The sequence below is a fragment of the Calidris pugnax genome, unplaced genomic scaffold (assembly GCF_001431845.1).
Source record: "Calidris pugnax isolate Ruff unplaced genomic scaffold, ASM143184v1 scaffold18, whole genome shotgun sequence".
Taxonomy (NCBI): Eukaryota; Metazoa; Chordata; class Aves; order Charadriiformes; family Scolopacidae; genus Calidris; species Calidris pugnax.
The window spans coordinates 13969740-13986953 of NW_015090812.1; the positions used below are offsets into that span (position 1 = coordinate 13969740).

At 40.2% G+C, this 17214-nt stretch overlaps 1 protein-coding gene across 6 annotated transcripts in view; it reads right to left on the reverse strand.

Moving 5' to 3' along the window:
- The window catches only part of TTLL7 (tubulin tyrosine ligase like 7), a 72057-nt gene extending 55170 nt beyond the window's left edge, over positions 1-16887 (reverse strand). For 2 of the 6 annotated variants that reach the window (XR_001411649.1, XR_001411650.1), the window contains exon 1: positions 16743-16887. The gene's annotated coding sequence lies outside the window, so the exon portion shown is untranslated. Of the gene's footprint in view, positions 1-1378; positions 1485-16558; positions 16701-16742 lie in introns of those variants that run through there. The other 4 variants (XM_014939330.1, XM_014939329.1, XM_014939332.1 and 1 more) reach the window with 4 other exon arrangements.
- Between the last annotated feature and the right edge of the window lie 327 nt (positions 16888-17214).

Here is a 17214-nt window from a genome sequence, read left to right on the forward strand (position 1 = left end):
CAGTGTCCTATGCCAATGATGTTAAGCTGTATTCTACCTTAAGTTTGCATCTAATAATTCAAAACTGTTTTACAATTTCTTCACTTCTCTTAAGTCACCCATCTCCAAACAACCATTTCACTGAATCCCAAAAGACCAGCAGTTCAAAATTAGAAGTAGTTTTCCAAAGTATTTTACAAAGATGCAGTCTTTTCCTTTGCTCCTACTAGAACCATCTCCTTTCCAAGGACAAGTACAGGTTCAATGCAATTGGACAGTCTCAGCTGTTCTTCCCACCATGTCTAGTGACAGATGAGAGGTACAGCATCTCATCTAGAGGAAAACATTACCCAGAGCACTAGCTGTGAGTTGTTGGCTAAGCCATGGTAGCAGTAGTCTTTCTCCTGCTTAGACCTCCATGCTTTGTATGTTTCCAGTGCAGCACCACGAGAAGTTCCAATTCTGCAACAAGAAAACCCGGCTACTGAGGAAGCTCTCTCACTGGGGGAATAGGTCACTTGGGAGAGACAGGAATACGCCTCTAAGAGCAAAAAATGAAGGGAACTGCTGTGGGGAGGGAGCTGGAAGGCAAGGGGCACTCACTGAGCGCACCAAGAAGCAACACTGCAATGCCACAGGCCCTGGCAGCCATAAGCTCCCACGTCGTTCCTCTTTTTGACTTCTATATGGCAGAAATCACACTTCTCTGACCCAGCCCCTCCCCAGGCACCTTTTTCTAGCTCACATCTCTTGATTTATTATTATTGCCCAGCCCTACTCCCATGAGAGCAGGGCTGTCTCAGGCCTGCTGAAGGGCCAAGGCCTGCAGCGCAGACCACCCTGCGGCAGCCTCTGCCACCCCGAGGGAATGGCCAGGTACGGGGCAAAGCTTATTGCAGGGCCCATGGGGTGGGTCACCCAGCAGCAGTCAGGTTATGAACACATCAAATTCGAGTCAGTTCTGACACCCATGACAAGTTTTTACTTACAAAATAAGCATAACCTATAACCTGCATTCAGCTACAACGATGTAGAGGCATATCTCTCTAGTAACCTACCTGAAAGGCCTGTTTCTAAGAGATTGCTTTTAATAACAGGGAAGAAAATATTTTCTTTCCAAACTGGGACTGACAGAGCTTGTTAACCTTGATAAGTCACCTATTGGGAATCTCTGAATTCAGTGTCAGACAGAAAAGGATTGCAGTTCCTGCTGTATATACCATTTCCCTCCTGAAGTCATGATACATGCAAATTGGTGAAGGTTTGAAGGTTTGCTGCTCACCCATACTGATTCAAGGATGGCTGAGCAGAAATGGTTAACCTATAAATGGAGAAAGACTTGTGAAGTAGAAATTAATGCAACTTCATCAGGTTAGCACGTTCTTATATAAAAAAGCACCTTTTATTCAAAGTGTTCCGGGGAGTGGAGAAGATGTTATCTTTACTGTTGCCTGGCAAAGGTGTGAGAGAGCCAGCAAGAGAGATTCACTGCACACAATCCTGTCCTAGAAACAGACAGAGGGGAAAAAAAATACCAAACCCATGAAAACAACAAAAAAAACAAACAACAAGGAGCTTTTTTTTGCTCCAGGGACAGCAGAGGTGGGGGACAGCTGGAGAGGGAAGTGTTGCACACATACAAGGACCAAAGCAGATGCTTGAGTCTATCTAAAGGAACAGTCTGAGCAGGGTATAAGGGTGCCTGGGTGAAGAGTGGGGGACAGCGAGAAAAGTGGTTTCATAGTTAATGGAATGATCCTTCATTACCAGTTGTAATACATTGTAGAAAAGAAAAAAAATCAAGAGTATTTTTCGCTGCTACACAAATTAAGTATCTCATAAGAAGTTAGTAAACTAAATGTATTCTTCCAGATTATATAGAAGTATTTTTAAACAAATCCCTCTATTATTTCCTGAGTTACTTGTTCCACACTGCTCACAAGTGACCTCTGTCTTTCATGATCCTTTACTTTACATACTGATGCAGCCTGGAGCTGAAAAGGTTATTTTTAATCTCTAAACAGGAATTGTGTGCCATCCCCCCCAAAGAGTAAGCATCCCAGAAAAAGGTTGAATTAATCAGATCAAAATAGAGAAGGGGGAGTCAAATCAAACTTAAAGTGGTGCATAGACTCTATGTACTGTTTTTAATGTGAAACTCTTCCTTCCTTCTAGCCACTGTGACACTACTGGCCAACCAGTTTGAAAAGCTCCATGGGCTCTGCATGTGCTTTACTTTACATGTTGATATATTCAGTTCATATATGAACTGAAAATGTTATTTCAGTCCTTAAAACACGGCACATACAACAAGACCTCTGAAAGACAACTAACATTTCTTAAGTGTTTACCTAGGTGAAACGCAACAAAAACTAGATTGTCAGTTTTATTTTTATTTCCTGCATTCTTTGTGAGCAGACAAGTAATCACTCACCAACAGTGGAATATTTTAGAATAGATTTTAAAACTAGCAGACTGCTTTCCTCTGAGCCCATTAATGCAATTTACTCAGTGCTGTCAAAAGTGTCTGGAAAGGCACAGTAGCTGGGAAAAAATCCACAAAGCTCCTGACATAAGGAGCTTTCACTCTGAAATGGAGACACGCTGAAGATCTAGTTACAGAACTTGGCAGATGACCATAGGGATGGAAGAACAACATCACAGCACTGCAATCCCCACTCCCCAGTTAGCTGGAAAACTAAAATAACAAAAATTTCACAGAAATGTGAAAAAGAAAGAAGTCAAAATAGTCTCCAGAGCATTGACCTAGCAAACATCTGAGTTCTGGTATTTTTCAGTCTGACCTAAATAATTAAGTGTTTTGCTCCCTTAAATCTTAGAGGGCAAAAGTCTGGAAACACTATAGTGAGGAGTGTGCTCTTTATTACAGTTATACAAAACTATAATCTGTTGTTGATATGGAATTAAACTATAAAACGCATGTTCAAAATGAGATTTAGACATTAACAGAAATGATAAAAAATGAAAATACCTTCTTCACTACCATGCTGAAATAGCAAGTTAATAACAATTTGCAGTAATAAAACTGCAGAATTAAAAGCATCATACCCTTTGACAATTTTTTTTTAATATGTGTCTTGACAAAACCTACGTGGAAGTGTTCCTGCTACAACCAAGCAGTTTTATTGTAACATGCTGAAAAAACACAATTTGGTGGCAAGTTCTCACTCCTACAGAAAACTTCTAGATGCAAAAAGCAATCCTCGTTTCGAGGCTCAAGGTGTCAAAGTAATATGCTTGTTTTTAAAAGGCTATCTGTGCTGGCTTAAAAATGCATACACATTAGGGCTTAGTTCAAAACATTCAGAAGTCAAATGAGATGTTTATTCAGCAGCTCTTTCAGATAAAGGGAACGTACAGAGTTCTCAGGTGTTTAATTTGCTAAATGGACAGCTACAAGCTACACAAGAATACAAACAGCATGATTTATACAACTTAAAACTTTTTTGAATCATGCTGTTCTGTAAAACAATTCTCTGAAGTAGTTTATCCAAATGTCCATTGTTTCTAAAACTTCCAAAATGTCTCTGAACTACCAAACTAGCAAAACAAGCAAACCAAGCTATGGTAACAGCACCCTACCTCTGAATCCACAAGTTACAGCGACTCTAGTGTGAGTTTAACCTTATACCTACCACTTCCCACTAGAGATCCTGATCCTTAATAATAATAATCATCCAGAATAATTCTTAGCATTCTGCAACACAGAATTTATATAATAAACAGAATTTTGCAATGCCTATTCAGTAATATTGAAAGCATAAACTATCCTGACCCTTTCATGTCTGCCTTCAAAACACAATGCACAAGAAGAATCTGCGTCACAGTCGTGAACCTGTATCTTTTGCTGGAGAACATAAACAGTGTGTTATCTTAAATGGCTGGAGTCTGATCAGAAGACAACCCTTCAATGCCAGCTCCAGGGCTCAGGCACAGAGCCTCGGGAACTTTGCAGTCTCAATTCATGAGAGATTTCTTCCTGTTTTTTTCCCGACATTGCACTTCAGAGTTTTGGGTTGGTTTTTTTCATTGTTTATTACCACAAAAGGTCAATGAAATATTAAGTATGTATCCCTGACTCGGAAAATGGGAAATTTATTAAAACCTGTTAAAATGGTGGAAGTGTCACAATATAAGTATTTCACAGGAATTAATCACTTCATATTCACAATTTAGAGATCAGAATTACACACAGAATTGGCAGGGTTGGTTGGTTTTTTTTCAGTATAATCTTGAAGCAATATTGCTTCTTTTTGCCCTCTCGTTCATTCATTTTCCAAAAGGAACTTCGGCATCCTTGGCCAAATATAGATCAATTTCAAAGCTTTCAAAGCTGAAGATTGATTTTCTCTTTAAAAAATGACCTCCAAAGTGTCTTTCATAGCAGAGCACACAATGTGAATATCTGTTGGCTCATTCTCACCCTTCAAAAGCCCTTTTTAATGTGATAACATATTTCAGACTGTTAGCAAAATGAGTAGTATAGTTTCACAGTTATGTTCTTAATATTGAAAAAGTAGAACATCAAAGAAAGCAAGACAGAATTAGAAGACTACAATAAAAAGGACAATGTCTGTACCTTTTTCTTGTTCAGTGAAACAAAGCAAATATATTAATTGACAAAAGCAAGTGAAAAGAACTTGTATGACTTACAAAACAGTAACATAAATAAAACGCAGGGAACTTTAATATGGTTTAGCATTCATAATGGCAAGGAAAAATATTGGCAAAATAGCCCAAACAAACCAAAGGACAACCATGCTTTTACACAGTAAAATCTTAATTTCAGAAGACTCATACCTGCATCACTCGCTGCTAAAAAAACATCAGCTTTAATGTTCTGCTCTGTCAGCAAAAAGCACAGACAATATATCGGTCTCATAATCCTGTTCACCACTGTTCACCACCTTATTTAGTGTAACTATCTACCTCGGAAACACCAGCAATCATTCCACCTTCATTTTAAATAGCATTGGAGTGATCTAGGCATTTCCAGCCTTGAAACACACACTGGAGTGCATAGGCCACATCTCCTCTGGCTGTGACAGCGGAGTGGCATGATACCTACCACTCACAGGAGGGCTGGACCCCCCTCACCCAAAATGAAGCAATCCCTTTAAAAGAAACAGCTGAAGGACCCTTGTTTGCTTTGTCTTGGTGACCACAAGTGCAGAAAGCCCTGCTGACTGGCAGACTGCCATACGCAAAGGGCAAACGTTCTTTGCGGTGAGACAACTAACGAGAGTGGCCACTAATAGTGATGGCCACTAATGAAAGAAACAGAGATGATAATGGCAATAATGATTATGTGTAATAGCAATAGTGAAGTCTGACGTTAACAGTGTGGTTTTGGTAGGGGAAAGTGCAAATTGGAGAGAGCTAGGAAAGGAACTGAATTGTGGCAGGTGTAGGAACATCTCTGCTCTGCTTTTGACTTTGTGGTGCGCCATCCACACTCTTCATTACAGCATGTCAACATACACCAACATGTATCACAGGGGGTTTTAAATTGTGTACACCACACACTAATCACTGCTGGAATTAAACTATTCCTTTCTTTTTCTATCATTCACTTCTCAAAAGATTTCTATAGCAAGAGCTAGAGATCTTAGGGATCTACAAGATGGGACAATTTAATATTTTACATATATCAGCATAGATGCCTTAGTGTAACAGAAAGAGCACTAATCTTTTAACAAAGCTAATAGCAATTTTATTATAAAAAGCCCCTGGAGGGAGATTTACTAAGGATCTTGGGAAGGAAATAAAAAAATAAAAAAGGATATATTTAGAAGGTTTCCCCTCACACAACAGATTCTCTCTCCCTTGCTTCAAGTTGGTGGCAATGGTTTTGTGTGAAAACAGCCTCAAGTTCAGGGATACAGGAACACAAATATGGTTACAACCATTTCTACAGCCTCTGTGTGTTGCAAGAACCACACCTCAGCCCCACGTGAAGTCTGCCCCATTACATCTCCTATTTTACTTCATGGATCTATTTCAGCATCTCTACACATGGACTGCAGTCATCACACATGGCCCACGATGACTCTGATTGAGGATTACATCATCTTAATTCACATGCTGCCACGTAACAGTGTTTTCTAGTTTAGCAACAAGGATGATGCTCCCACAGCAGCCTGAACTATAAATTGGCAGACTTTAGCCTGACGTTTCAGCACCTGATGTGAAAACATTAAACAAAAATCAAGCTAGCAAGTGCACTCACAGGAAACATCTATTCAAAGTCTTCTTGACCACAAAAGTATAAGAAAGATGCTCATATACGATCACCAAATTGCTAGTCACATTATACTGACACTTCCAGCCAATTTGCTCAGCTCCACTGGGAATACCTGTATACTTATGTGAGAGTTGGCAGACCTTTAATATTTTAATGACTGTGCCGTACACTTCTATTCCGTATAGAATAAATGAGTGAGAAATACTCACAGTTAGCCTACAGTATCACTAGGACTACTGCGACCAACACTCTGTGCTAGTAATATTTTATAAACAGCTGATAAAACCATCCAGAAACTCCAGCAGCTACAAACTATTTCAGCAAAAACATGCTTTCCTGCCCACAGCTTCGTATTTGGGGCTCAATGGGGTACCACTGATTTGAAAATAGTTTTGCAAATGAAAACAGGAAAAAATCAGCAGTTTCAAAAGGATGCGAGCCCTCAGAATCTTCTCTAACTGAAACTGACCCAATTTAGAAAAATTCCTTTGAAAGGCTGGATTGGTTCCAAACGCTCTGTGTCACGCTATTTTTATCCATTTTAGGGGATCTAAATAGAGTCACTCTACCCTCATCAGCAATGAGATGAGACTCCAGTATCCTACTATCGGATTATTTTGTATATATACTGCTCACCTGTAGAGAAATACAGCATGTAGTCAGAAAGTCTGGAAAAATAACATGCCATAAATATTGACCCTAAATTGAATACTTTGAATATGCAAAACAAGAAAGAAAAATTAAGGGCATCAGTTTTTATACACACTATCTTTAATTTTTGCCTAAAAAAACAAAGCATGAGAATAGCCTACCAGAAAGTAATTTTCTAGGATATGGTCGAACTCATAGGATCCAAATAATGTACCTTCTGAATGCTAAGTACAGCATTACTGATGCAACCCTTCAATACTGAAGTTTATTTACTGACTAATCAGACATCGCCTCTGAGATACAGAGACCATACTGACAATGGCATCATAGCTTTTAATGCAGTTTAAAATAACTCCAAAATCTGAGGAGATAACTGCCCTAAGCATGCCTGTTTGCCTTCATGAGTTTAATCACAGTAGCAACACAGTTCCAAGTTTGGAACAATATCACATTTAGCCCTGTGCTCATCCATCTTGGTCAGCTCCCAGAAATTAACACTTAAAAGCAATTGGCTCTGGAGTGTGTGTTTGGGGCTGTTGTTCGTTGGGTTTTGGTTGTTTGTTTGCTTTTTTTAAAAAAAGTAATTGTGTCTTGGTTGAGAGCTATGCTTGAAAAGTGTACTGAAATAAAAGTCCTCAGGCAAAGTCTAGAGCAGTGGGATATTCAGTTCATTTAGCAGCACTCAATTTGATTTTTCATTGCTTTAATCTTACTTTTTTTAAAGGTGCATTCTTAATGCAGCAGAAAGGCATGAACTTACCCAGTAAAATACTTTCTGGCTGCAAAGTTAACTGGTTTTCAAATATTGAAAAGAAACAAATACATTAATGTCTTATAGCAATACACACCACCACCACCCAAAATAAAACATGATTGAGAACAGATCCACACAGGTTTTTTTAATCATCATATTACCTTAGGCTGAAAATGACAATGTTTATTGTTTTGTACTTCTGAGTGTCTCAGACATATCACACCATTCACATTACAGAAGAATGTTTTGTAGCCAGGGAGTATTAAATTTACCAGTTCCATCATTTGGAAGAAATGTACACAAAGTACAAAATTTGTCTCAAGTCTATAATATTGAGATCAAGCTATATGTTACAGGATCTTTTCCAAAGCCCAATGAAGTAAACATAGACCTTTCTATTGACTTTTGTGGACTTTATATCATAGCATTTCAGTTCCAGAACAGCCCCAGTGGTGGCACAATTCAGGAATATAATTAAGACACAGACTAATTTGGTAACAAGATGAACCCATGTCTCATCCATGTCAAAACTACAGTCCATTTAAATCAAGTCTTCACCACAGTAGAGATCACCTCAAAATAATTGTGCTGTCTCTAAATTTCTCTCTTTCTTGACAAAGATTATAAGATTCAGGTATCACTTTCAGAACTGCTTGGCTGTATAGAGGCAATGCTTCCAATTTCATAGCTCATGACAGGGCAAAACCCAGGAATTACTGTGCAGGCAATATTTAGATATATCACCACAGAAAAAGGTTCATGCTGTTCTCCAGAAGTATATTTTGTCTAGCTAATGGATCAAGTTTTAGCTAATGGATCAAGTTTTACTGTATTTAGAAGATGCTCCTGAATCCAGTTTTACTGTATTTAGAAGATGCTCCTGAATCCAGTTCTCTATTATAAGGAAAGATAAACTGCAAGCTCAAGGATGGATGAGAAAGAGCATAAAAATGGAGAAAAGGAGCAAGGATCCTGGAAAAAGAACTCATTCCAAAATACATGTGGTGGGTAGAACGCATAAGCATTCAAACTAAAGGTAATGCATTTCAATTATCATAGTCTACAATTGAGAGCAATAGTGAAAAAAACCACAAAAACTTAGCAGCAGCATCTAGCAGGATGATACACCAAATTCTTCTGCATACAAATTACTAATAAGAGTGCAAAATGTTTATTTATCAAGGATTTAACTGACAAGATTACATACTGCAGAATAAACAGTTATACCTCCCACAGATATGGAAACATTTAAAATAATTCTGCAGTAGAAGTAGCAAAATGAACTCACTTACCGTTAATGTTGCATTGCTGAAACTATCTGAAGAGTCATCCCTCTGGAAACAGATTTTTCTATCAATAATTGACAGCTGATACCACTTCAGGCAGTGCTGGTACACCAGGGAAAGACATGGTGCAGCACTAGCTCCTTCCCCTTTAGCCTATCCCTAGCACTTTTTAGATTTTCTTAACCCTTTCTAGGTATTTTCTCCCTCTATTTTGGGCACGAAGAGAAAGGCATGATACATGTTATAAGAAAGGAATGCATTATTTCCCACTTCACTTAGAGCATGACAAGAGCCGTGGGAAGAAAGTCAGTAGGATTTAGTCATAACAATAAGCTAAAGAGAAGTAAAATCTAAAACCAGAAAATGGTTTTCCCAGTGACTGGGAAGGAGTTATACCAGAGACAGGAGGTACTGTAACCAGAACAATGACTCCTCCAAATGTAGAATTAAGAGGTCAGGATCACAATAGCATAAACTAGTAGCAGAGAAGTAAGCTAAAGAAGATTCATATTTCATAAATTTCCGTTAAAAAAAGTGGTTATGATTCTCTTGCAGCCTTGGACCGATAAGATTTGGGTTTTGAAATCAATCCTATTTGGTTTCACTGAGGCGAGTGAATAGAGCAATTTTTAAACCAAATGAAATCTTAAGTGAAGTGATGGAAAGAGAAACACTAATTCTTTTCCTGGGATAATTCTTTCTGTAGTATTCTGAAACAATTCACATGCCTTAAATCTGGGTGTTTTCTTTTACAATGTCAATTTATATCAGGGAGAAATTGTTTTCTGACATAGTTTCACAAGATGACTTTTCTTTGTCATATTATTTTTCTTTTTCATTAAGAAAAGATTGGTCTGATCTGACAGCAGAGTACATTTTAATAAGGGTGGGCTGTGGACCACGAAGGCCATCTGACAATAAAAAGTTTAGGAAAATTCTTTTGTTCAAATGGGTTATTTCTCCTTACAAGAAAAAGAACAATCTGGAGAAACCTCTGGAAAAATCAACTGCACTCCATTCTCTTGAGTCAGTTTTACAGCAGTCAGGCCCAACTGCACCACTACTGCAACACCTGTACTACAAAGACAAAGTACTGTGGAGAGACAGATTCTAGTGAGATGGAGAAGGATTTATTCACATAAAGAGGCTGTAGTCATACTAGTTGTACTGCCATCCTTCAGGAATCGTATACAGGTAGAATGAAGCTGGGAAGAAAACATGCAAAGGCTACAATATATATAGAAGACATTTCCTCTTACTTCCTCCCTGCTTCGTTTACAAATTGCAAGAGTAGATCTTCTCTTTGAACCCCAGAGAATGTCTTTCTTGCTTGCCCATTCGAGTGAAATTGGAAATCAAACAAATGTATTTGCACTGTAAATGCAATTGACAGCTATTGAATTTTCAGGGCCTTATTTCTTTGATAAGGCTCTGAAAATTCAATAGCTCTACCACAGTTTGTTGCCATTTTCCCCAGCTTATAAGTATGGTTCTCCCTTTCACACAAATCAGCATGGAAAAACACTGTAAGAAATCCCACAGATGACATTGCAATCACATTTATTCCTCAAATAGAAAAGACACAGTAGTGGATTCATCTGTATAAATGTAGACCCCTACAATGTAGGTTTTAAGCTAGTTTCTCTGGGCTGCCTTCACAGCCTATGTATAGTCAGCGTAGGCAGCTGCAGGTATCTGGACTGTAGATGTATAAACACTGGGGAGATCATTCCTATCCAAGTTGCTCAGCATCAAAATTTCACTCTACTTAAAATAAACAAAAAACAACCAAAGAAACAACAACAAAAAAAATCCAACCCATCAAGGATTAAGGCCTCTACCTTGGCCATGATTGGACAAGTACATCTTCCAAAATTGAAGAAGAGATTAATTCAAGGACTTTGAAACAGTGGGAAATGATGAGAAGAAACTCAGTGCAACCAACTGAGCCACAACTTCCTGTGGAAGCACAGAATTGGTAGCGAAATCTGGACATCTTTCCTGAAGTCTCTTCCCACAGGTAACATTTCTCCATGGCTCCTCATCCTCTCTTGGTTCCAATTTTCTTACAACCAGCTGTTGCAGAGAGCCATCCTTAACTAGACCATTAATCTATTATCCTGAAGCAGCTGGAACTGCATTATGCATGCATGTCCCATGACTGACTGAGAGGTATTTCTTCCCTAACAGTGAAACTAAACAGCGTGCTGACTATCTGCATCAGACATTCCCAAACATCTACCCACAAGAATATATCCTTTTTTAAAAATATATTTTAATTTCTCATAAATTTTATTTCATTTTCTCAGAAAATATCAAAGACTTGCTTCCTATATGTGTTAGTATTGCTTTAGGCAGAAAGGCCACAATGCCCTTTCATTTTTTCCTCATACCTAGAGGTAACAGAGGAAAGCAATATATAGGCTTTTTTAAGCAACCACTTGGGGTCGTTAACTGTATCATTTCTCAACTAGTGTCCAAAATTTCAAATCTAACTCTGTATCATTCCCTTACTTTTCTTCTATTTCTTCACTTGTAGATGCTGCTATAGGACAATATCCTACAAGAATCTCAATTTTACTAAAGACCTTGTAACAGTCCAAACCAACACTGATTCCTGTCTTGTCATGCAGTAACACTTTATTTTACTTACTGAGTATACCCTCTCCATCCTCAGAAACATTCTTTTCAGAAAATGCTTCCATTTTTAAAATGGTACAAAATGTACCAAAGACATGTTCTCACATCACTCTTGTTCATTTCTAAGCAAAAAAAATCTTTTATTCAAATTAATGCCTAATTGTTAATGCTCACTAGTAATTTATAGTCTTTCAAAGACTTCAGGTTGACATAAAGATAAAGAGTTAGGATAATATTATATCCCTCTAAAAAGCCACATGAAATAAAATGAGGTGGTTTTTTCCTCAGTGAATAAATCGCACATCTTTCAGATCTCCTCCATCAATAATTCATATAAAGTTTTTCAGCACATTTCTTCCACCACCCCCCCCAAGATAAGATTGGAAGAATAAAACAATGTAACAAACCCAAACAAACCCTTATCACAGACATTTCATGTTCAGTGAACATTAAACACATGACAACCACCCAAAACAACCAAAGAAAATGCAGACTTCTATCACATAGCTCTATTCTGTGTTTTTCAAAAGTCCATTCATGAGCAAGCAAATAAGAGCAATTTCCCCGTAAAATTTCACAATCTTCTGCCCTGTCAGTCCACTCTTTTTGTGTTCATAAACAGTATCTAGATCTTTGCCTCTTCACCTGCATGAATTCAGCATTAAGCATCTGACTTCATTTTCTCATGCTATACTCCAATGCTTCCACTGCACCCTATAGGGATATTACTGTGCTGCTTTTCAAGCGCTAAAAATAAAACAAACACATGTCAACCCAAGGACAAAGTTGGAAGGAAACATACTTTAATGTAACCAAAGAAGAATATATTTAGCATTATGCTACTAAGCAAGGATGAAAATAAACTTGTCAACACGTCACTGTGTCTAACTGTGAAGCCCACGCCCCACTCAATTCTTTCTGTAGCATTTGTTATATATGAAAAGTGGATCCAGTCTTCCTTTCTTAAGAGTGACTGTTAGTGCTCTGTTCCTACTGCTGGCCAGAGGGGGCCTCTGAACTGCAGCACTTCCATATTCTTAGGCAGTCAGTTTATCTATCAATTAACAGTAATGTGGCCATCTAAGGTGCATTTGAGCAGTGGTACCTATTAGACTTCAATCTGGAATCCTTCCAAAACCAAGTACAAGCTGAAGTGGGACCTGGCATGCCATTTACTCCACAGAAAGGAACGTGAAACGTGAGTCCTAAATCAGAATGTTGTTTTCTTCTGTATTTTTTTCATTATTATTATTATTATTAATTTGCGCTCTCCATAAAGCAGCACTATCTCTGTGAGCCCAGAGATGAATGCTTATCCAGAAAATGTGATTATATTATTAAATATTGCCTTTGAAGCAAAGGTATTTTTTAAATGAACACCTACAGTTTTAATATTCTGAACTATTTGCGCTTATATTTTTACACTGGGAAAAGAAATATTACAACTATATACATTGGACTTTATTTTGGAGATCCTATATTCAGATTAAAACTGATACTGAAGGTAAGAACAATTGTGCTTGCTTTCTTTAGTCCTTTAAAAACACAAAACCAAAAATTTATTCTGTTATGTTACGGCTTGTTTCCTGGTGTATGGAATTCAAGGCAAGAGCAAAAATGTCGATAAATGAATATAAATTAATGTGGTAGTATTCTAAAACTGTTTTGTACAGCTGTACGAACATTAGGAGAGAAGGCAAGGAAGAATACCGGGAACAAGCAAAAAGCTGGAACTAACTCCTACAGAACCTGCACATTCCTTTATCCACCACAGCGGAGAATAGAATCCAGTAGACCAAGGCACTGTGGAACTTCCTCACCTCAAAAACGAGACTTCTGGCTCCAAGAGAGGTGCTACTGTGGAACAGGAAGATTTGCTCTAATACCCAACAGATTTAAAGGTTGACTACAGTACATCACAATGTTTTTTCTCCCGTATCCATTCTCAATTACAGATGATTCTTTTACCCATCAGCGTAGTAGACATCAACGAATTCCATTCTAAATTTCACATTAATATTTAAAATACTAATGTATTTTAAAAGGTCTCATTGGTTCCAGTAATCTTTAAAGGAAGCTCCTAATGTCTGCAAAAGGAGTAGTTGCAAAGTACCATTCTGGCAAGGGTTTAGGTAAGCGTTAATGGAGCTCTAAAGAGCTTCCTCATGCTTAATAAGGGCCATTTGAATCCTGCTGCCAGAAGTCAAATGGCCCCAATTAACTTCCTAGGTGTGCAGAAAATAAAAGTGAATCTGAAGCAAATATTCTAAAGTTCACAAGGGAAAACCAAAATCCAGCTAATATCTCCCAATACATATGCTATGGTACTTGCAGTGAATTTCCTTAACAGTTGAAGGCATCTTTCCAAATAAAATGAACTCCCACTATCTTCATACAGACTCTAGCCTTCTTTTAGGAAACCATGAGTATGCTCTCCCCCCTCAAATCATTATAGTCATTGTGTCAACTCTAGATGATGGAAATATCTCATCAAAAAGGTAGAAGACTGATATAAAGCCTAGCAATACAATTAAGGGTCTTAATGATTTAGGATTGGCCCAAAAGTCACAACACTTCAAGGCAGTAATAACACTCAAAATTTCATGAAGGTTTGCAGAAACCTGCAAATACGAGAAATAAGCACTGTTGATTTCAATAAGCTGTCTTTACACTGGTAAAATTATAGCGCAAAATCAAGAAACACTACTGGCATATCAAAAAATTATCTTGCAACATCTTGGTATGTTTATTTTTTAAGACAAGACAGAAGCTTTATAAAAGCAAATGCAAGGTGGCTTGGGAAATGTTAACAATTTCTCCATTTCAGATGTTAAGATTTCATCTCAATTTTCTTGGTTTTCTAAGGATTTCCATCCTTAAATTAATAACGTGTTCTCAATTCGTATGAGACATCTGCAAGTATCTTTTAAATGCAAAAATGCTCCTTAATACAACATGAACACATAGGGAGAAAAAAAAAACAACCCAGAACATTAGAAAATGTGGAAGTTCAAGAAATGACTCATTTGCCATATGTATCCTACAGAGATTTTTAAAACTTATAATAAATATCCACAGATGGAGACTCAAATCAAGAAATTATATTTCAGTCTTTCTTGAGGCTGACGACTCAGAGCAAGCACATTCGACAGTCAGCATTAGTCTGCCACATTTCACCTTCAAATATATATATATTATGGCTTACATTAACAACATACCATATTATAAAGACCTCAGAAAAAAATATAACTATACAAAAGATTGTAAGATGGTTTAGTGTCTAACTGCTTGTTGACCAATTCATCTCCTAGTTCTTCAGACTTGTCCACAACTTAATCTACACCACCTATTTAACAGTGTCAGCTTTGGAAGAGCATGGAAACAAACCCTTATCTATTTATTTGCAAACCTGAGCCTCAGATTACTAAAATGATTGCTAGATTACTGGAATAATTACCTAATAACTGCTGACAGGCTTGATCTCCTGGCCTCTGCTAACACTCACAAACAAATCCCTTCAGAAATACATGGAATGTATCCAAACCATCAGAAATCTGGAATGGGGGTAGTTTTATAAGTAAAAAAAAAAAAAAAAAATTAATAACCATTGTTCTAGATGTTCTTGCATAATACTGCCAATACCTACCGGTAAAAACACATTCTTTCCTTATGAAAGAAATTACATACTTGGTATAAAATAGCTCATGTAATTTCCTGAAACTTTGTAACATTCATCTTCAGAGAATCTGGCTTCAAAAGTAATACTTCCATATGTCAGTGTAGACATGATACTTACTCACCATGTAAGAAAACCCCTGGCATGATAACTGCTTCTGTCATTTTTTGTTCCAAGTAGCATTAACATATATCCTATTTCTATTAAAAACTACATTCTAGTACTTAAAACGGGCAAAATTTTCTACTGATACCAAGTCACTGTATATCTTGAGATACTCTGTAGAATTTGGGGGATAACCGATTCCCACACAGAAAAGTGCTTCTAGCCTTTCAACTGTGAAAACAACCAGCAGGACTTCTCTGAGTATTCTTTAGATAGGTACCAGCACACCCATACATAAAATTAATGAAGGATTTAGGCAGAAAAGTATGCTGAACCAGGGGGGATTTGCTGTTTGGGTTGGTTTTTTTTTGAGAAGGCATAGTATCTAATTTTGGTACTTAAACCACAAATACCTAAGAAAGGCACAAAAGCGATCAATATTGAAACCTTAAGTCAGTTTCACAGAGCTCGGCAGTATGTTCAAATTCCAACATCAATTGCTTTCCCCTTTTGCTTACGATTATGTGTGGTTTCAACAGCAAAAAAAAACCCAACCAAACAAACAAAAAAAACCCCATGCAAAAAAGATCCCTGAGGGCTTTCAACTAAGCGCAGCAAGTACAGAAAGATATTTGACTTGCATCTCCAGAGATTTAACTCGTTCTACATTTTAGCTTAGACGGGGTACCACCGCCAACAGACGAGCCCATTTTAACCTTAACCGGCTCCGAAGAGACCCGGCCGTGCGTGCGACACGACCTGCACAGACGACGGACTCCGCATCCGAAATTTGGGAGGGGAGAAGGGGGAAAAGATTAATACCTTTAATGCTGAAACGCCCCCTCGCTCGCTCGCCGTCCCTCGCCCTGCCACCCGCACGCCGCTCCCCTCCCCTGGCAGCACGGGGGCTGCCCGCCGCCTCCGGGACACTTCCCGCGGGGCCGCTGCCCGCCGGGTCCCGCACCGCAGCCCCGGGCCCCGCCGCCGCCCCAGCTGCAGGCCGCGGGACCGGGGGCTGTCACCGCACATAGCGCTTCTCCGCAGCCCGCACGCCCTCGGGCCCGGCACCCGAGAAAAGCAGTGGGGGCTCCCAGCCCTTCCCCCGCCCCGGAGCATCGCCCCGGAGCATCGCCCCGTACCGGCGACAGACCCCGAGGTCCCCAGGCGAGACCCGCACCCCGCGGGTGACCCAGCGGCCCTACCCGCTCCCCGCAGCCCCCAGGCCGGGCTGCCCTTCCCCGCCGCCCCTCCTTCCCGGGCGGCGATGCTGAATCACCACGGGTAGCCGCTCCGCCGCCTCTCCCCGCGGCCGGCAGCCTGTTCCCCGCGGGGCAGCGGGTGAGGAGAAGCGTCGCCGGAGAGGGCGAGCTGCTCTCTCTCCGTTACCTGACAGGGCGGGGGAGCGAGAGGCCCCCGGGCGCTCCGGTCCTCCCGGGAAGGGCGGGGGCAGGCTGGGCCGGGCGGCGCCTCACGGGCGGCGCAGCGGGGCTCTCCCGGTCGGCAGCATCCGAACCGGCGCCTGCCGAGCCGGGGACTAGCGGGAGGAGGAGCGGGAGGTTACGGCGGGGAGCCGGGAAGAAACCATTCCCCGCGAGGGGGCACCGCCGGCGGCCGGGCAGGCGGGGCGGGGAGGACGGGCCCTCCCACACAGGTACGTGCGAGGAGAGCGCCTGGGGGAAGGCGGGCGGTGAGCGCGGAGCGGGGCAGGCGGTGCCGGCGGCGGGGGGCAGCCCCCTCCGGGCCGCCGGTGTCCCCCCTCCCCTTTCCGCTGGGGGTGGGAGCGGCCCGCGCTGCCTGCCCGCCCGGGGACGCGAGCCGAGGCCCTAGCAACCGCCAACGGCACCGCGGGGCGCGCTCC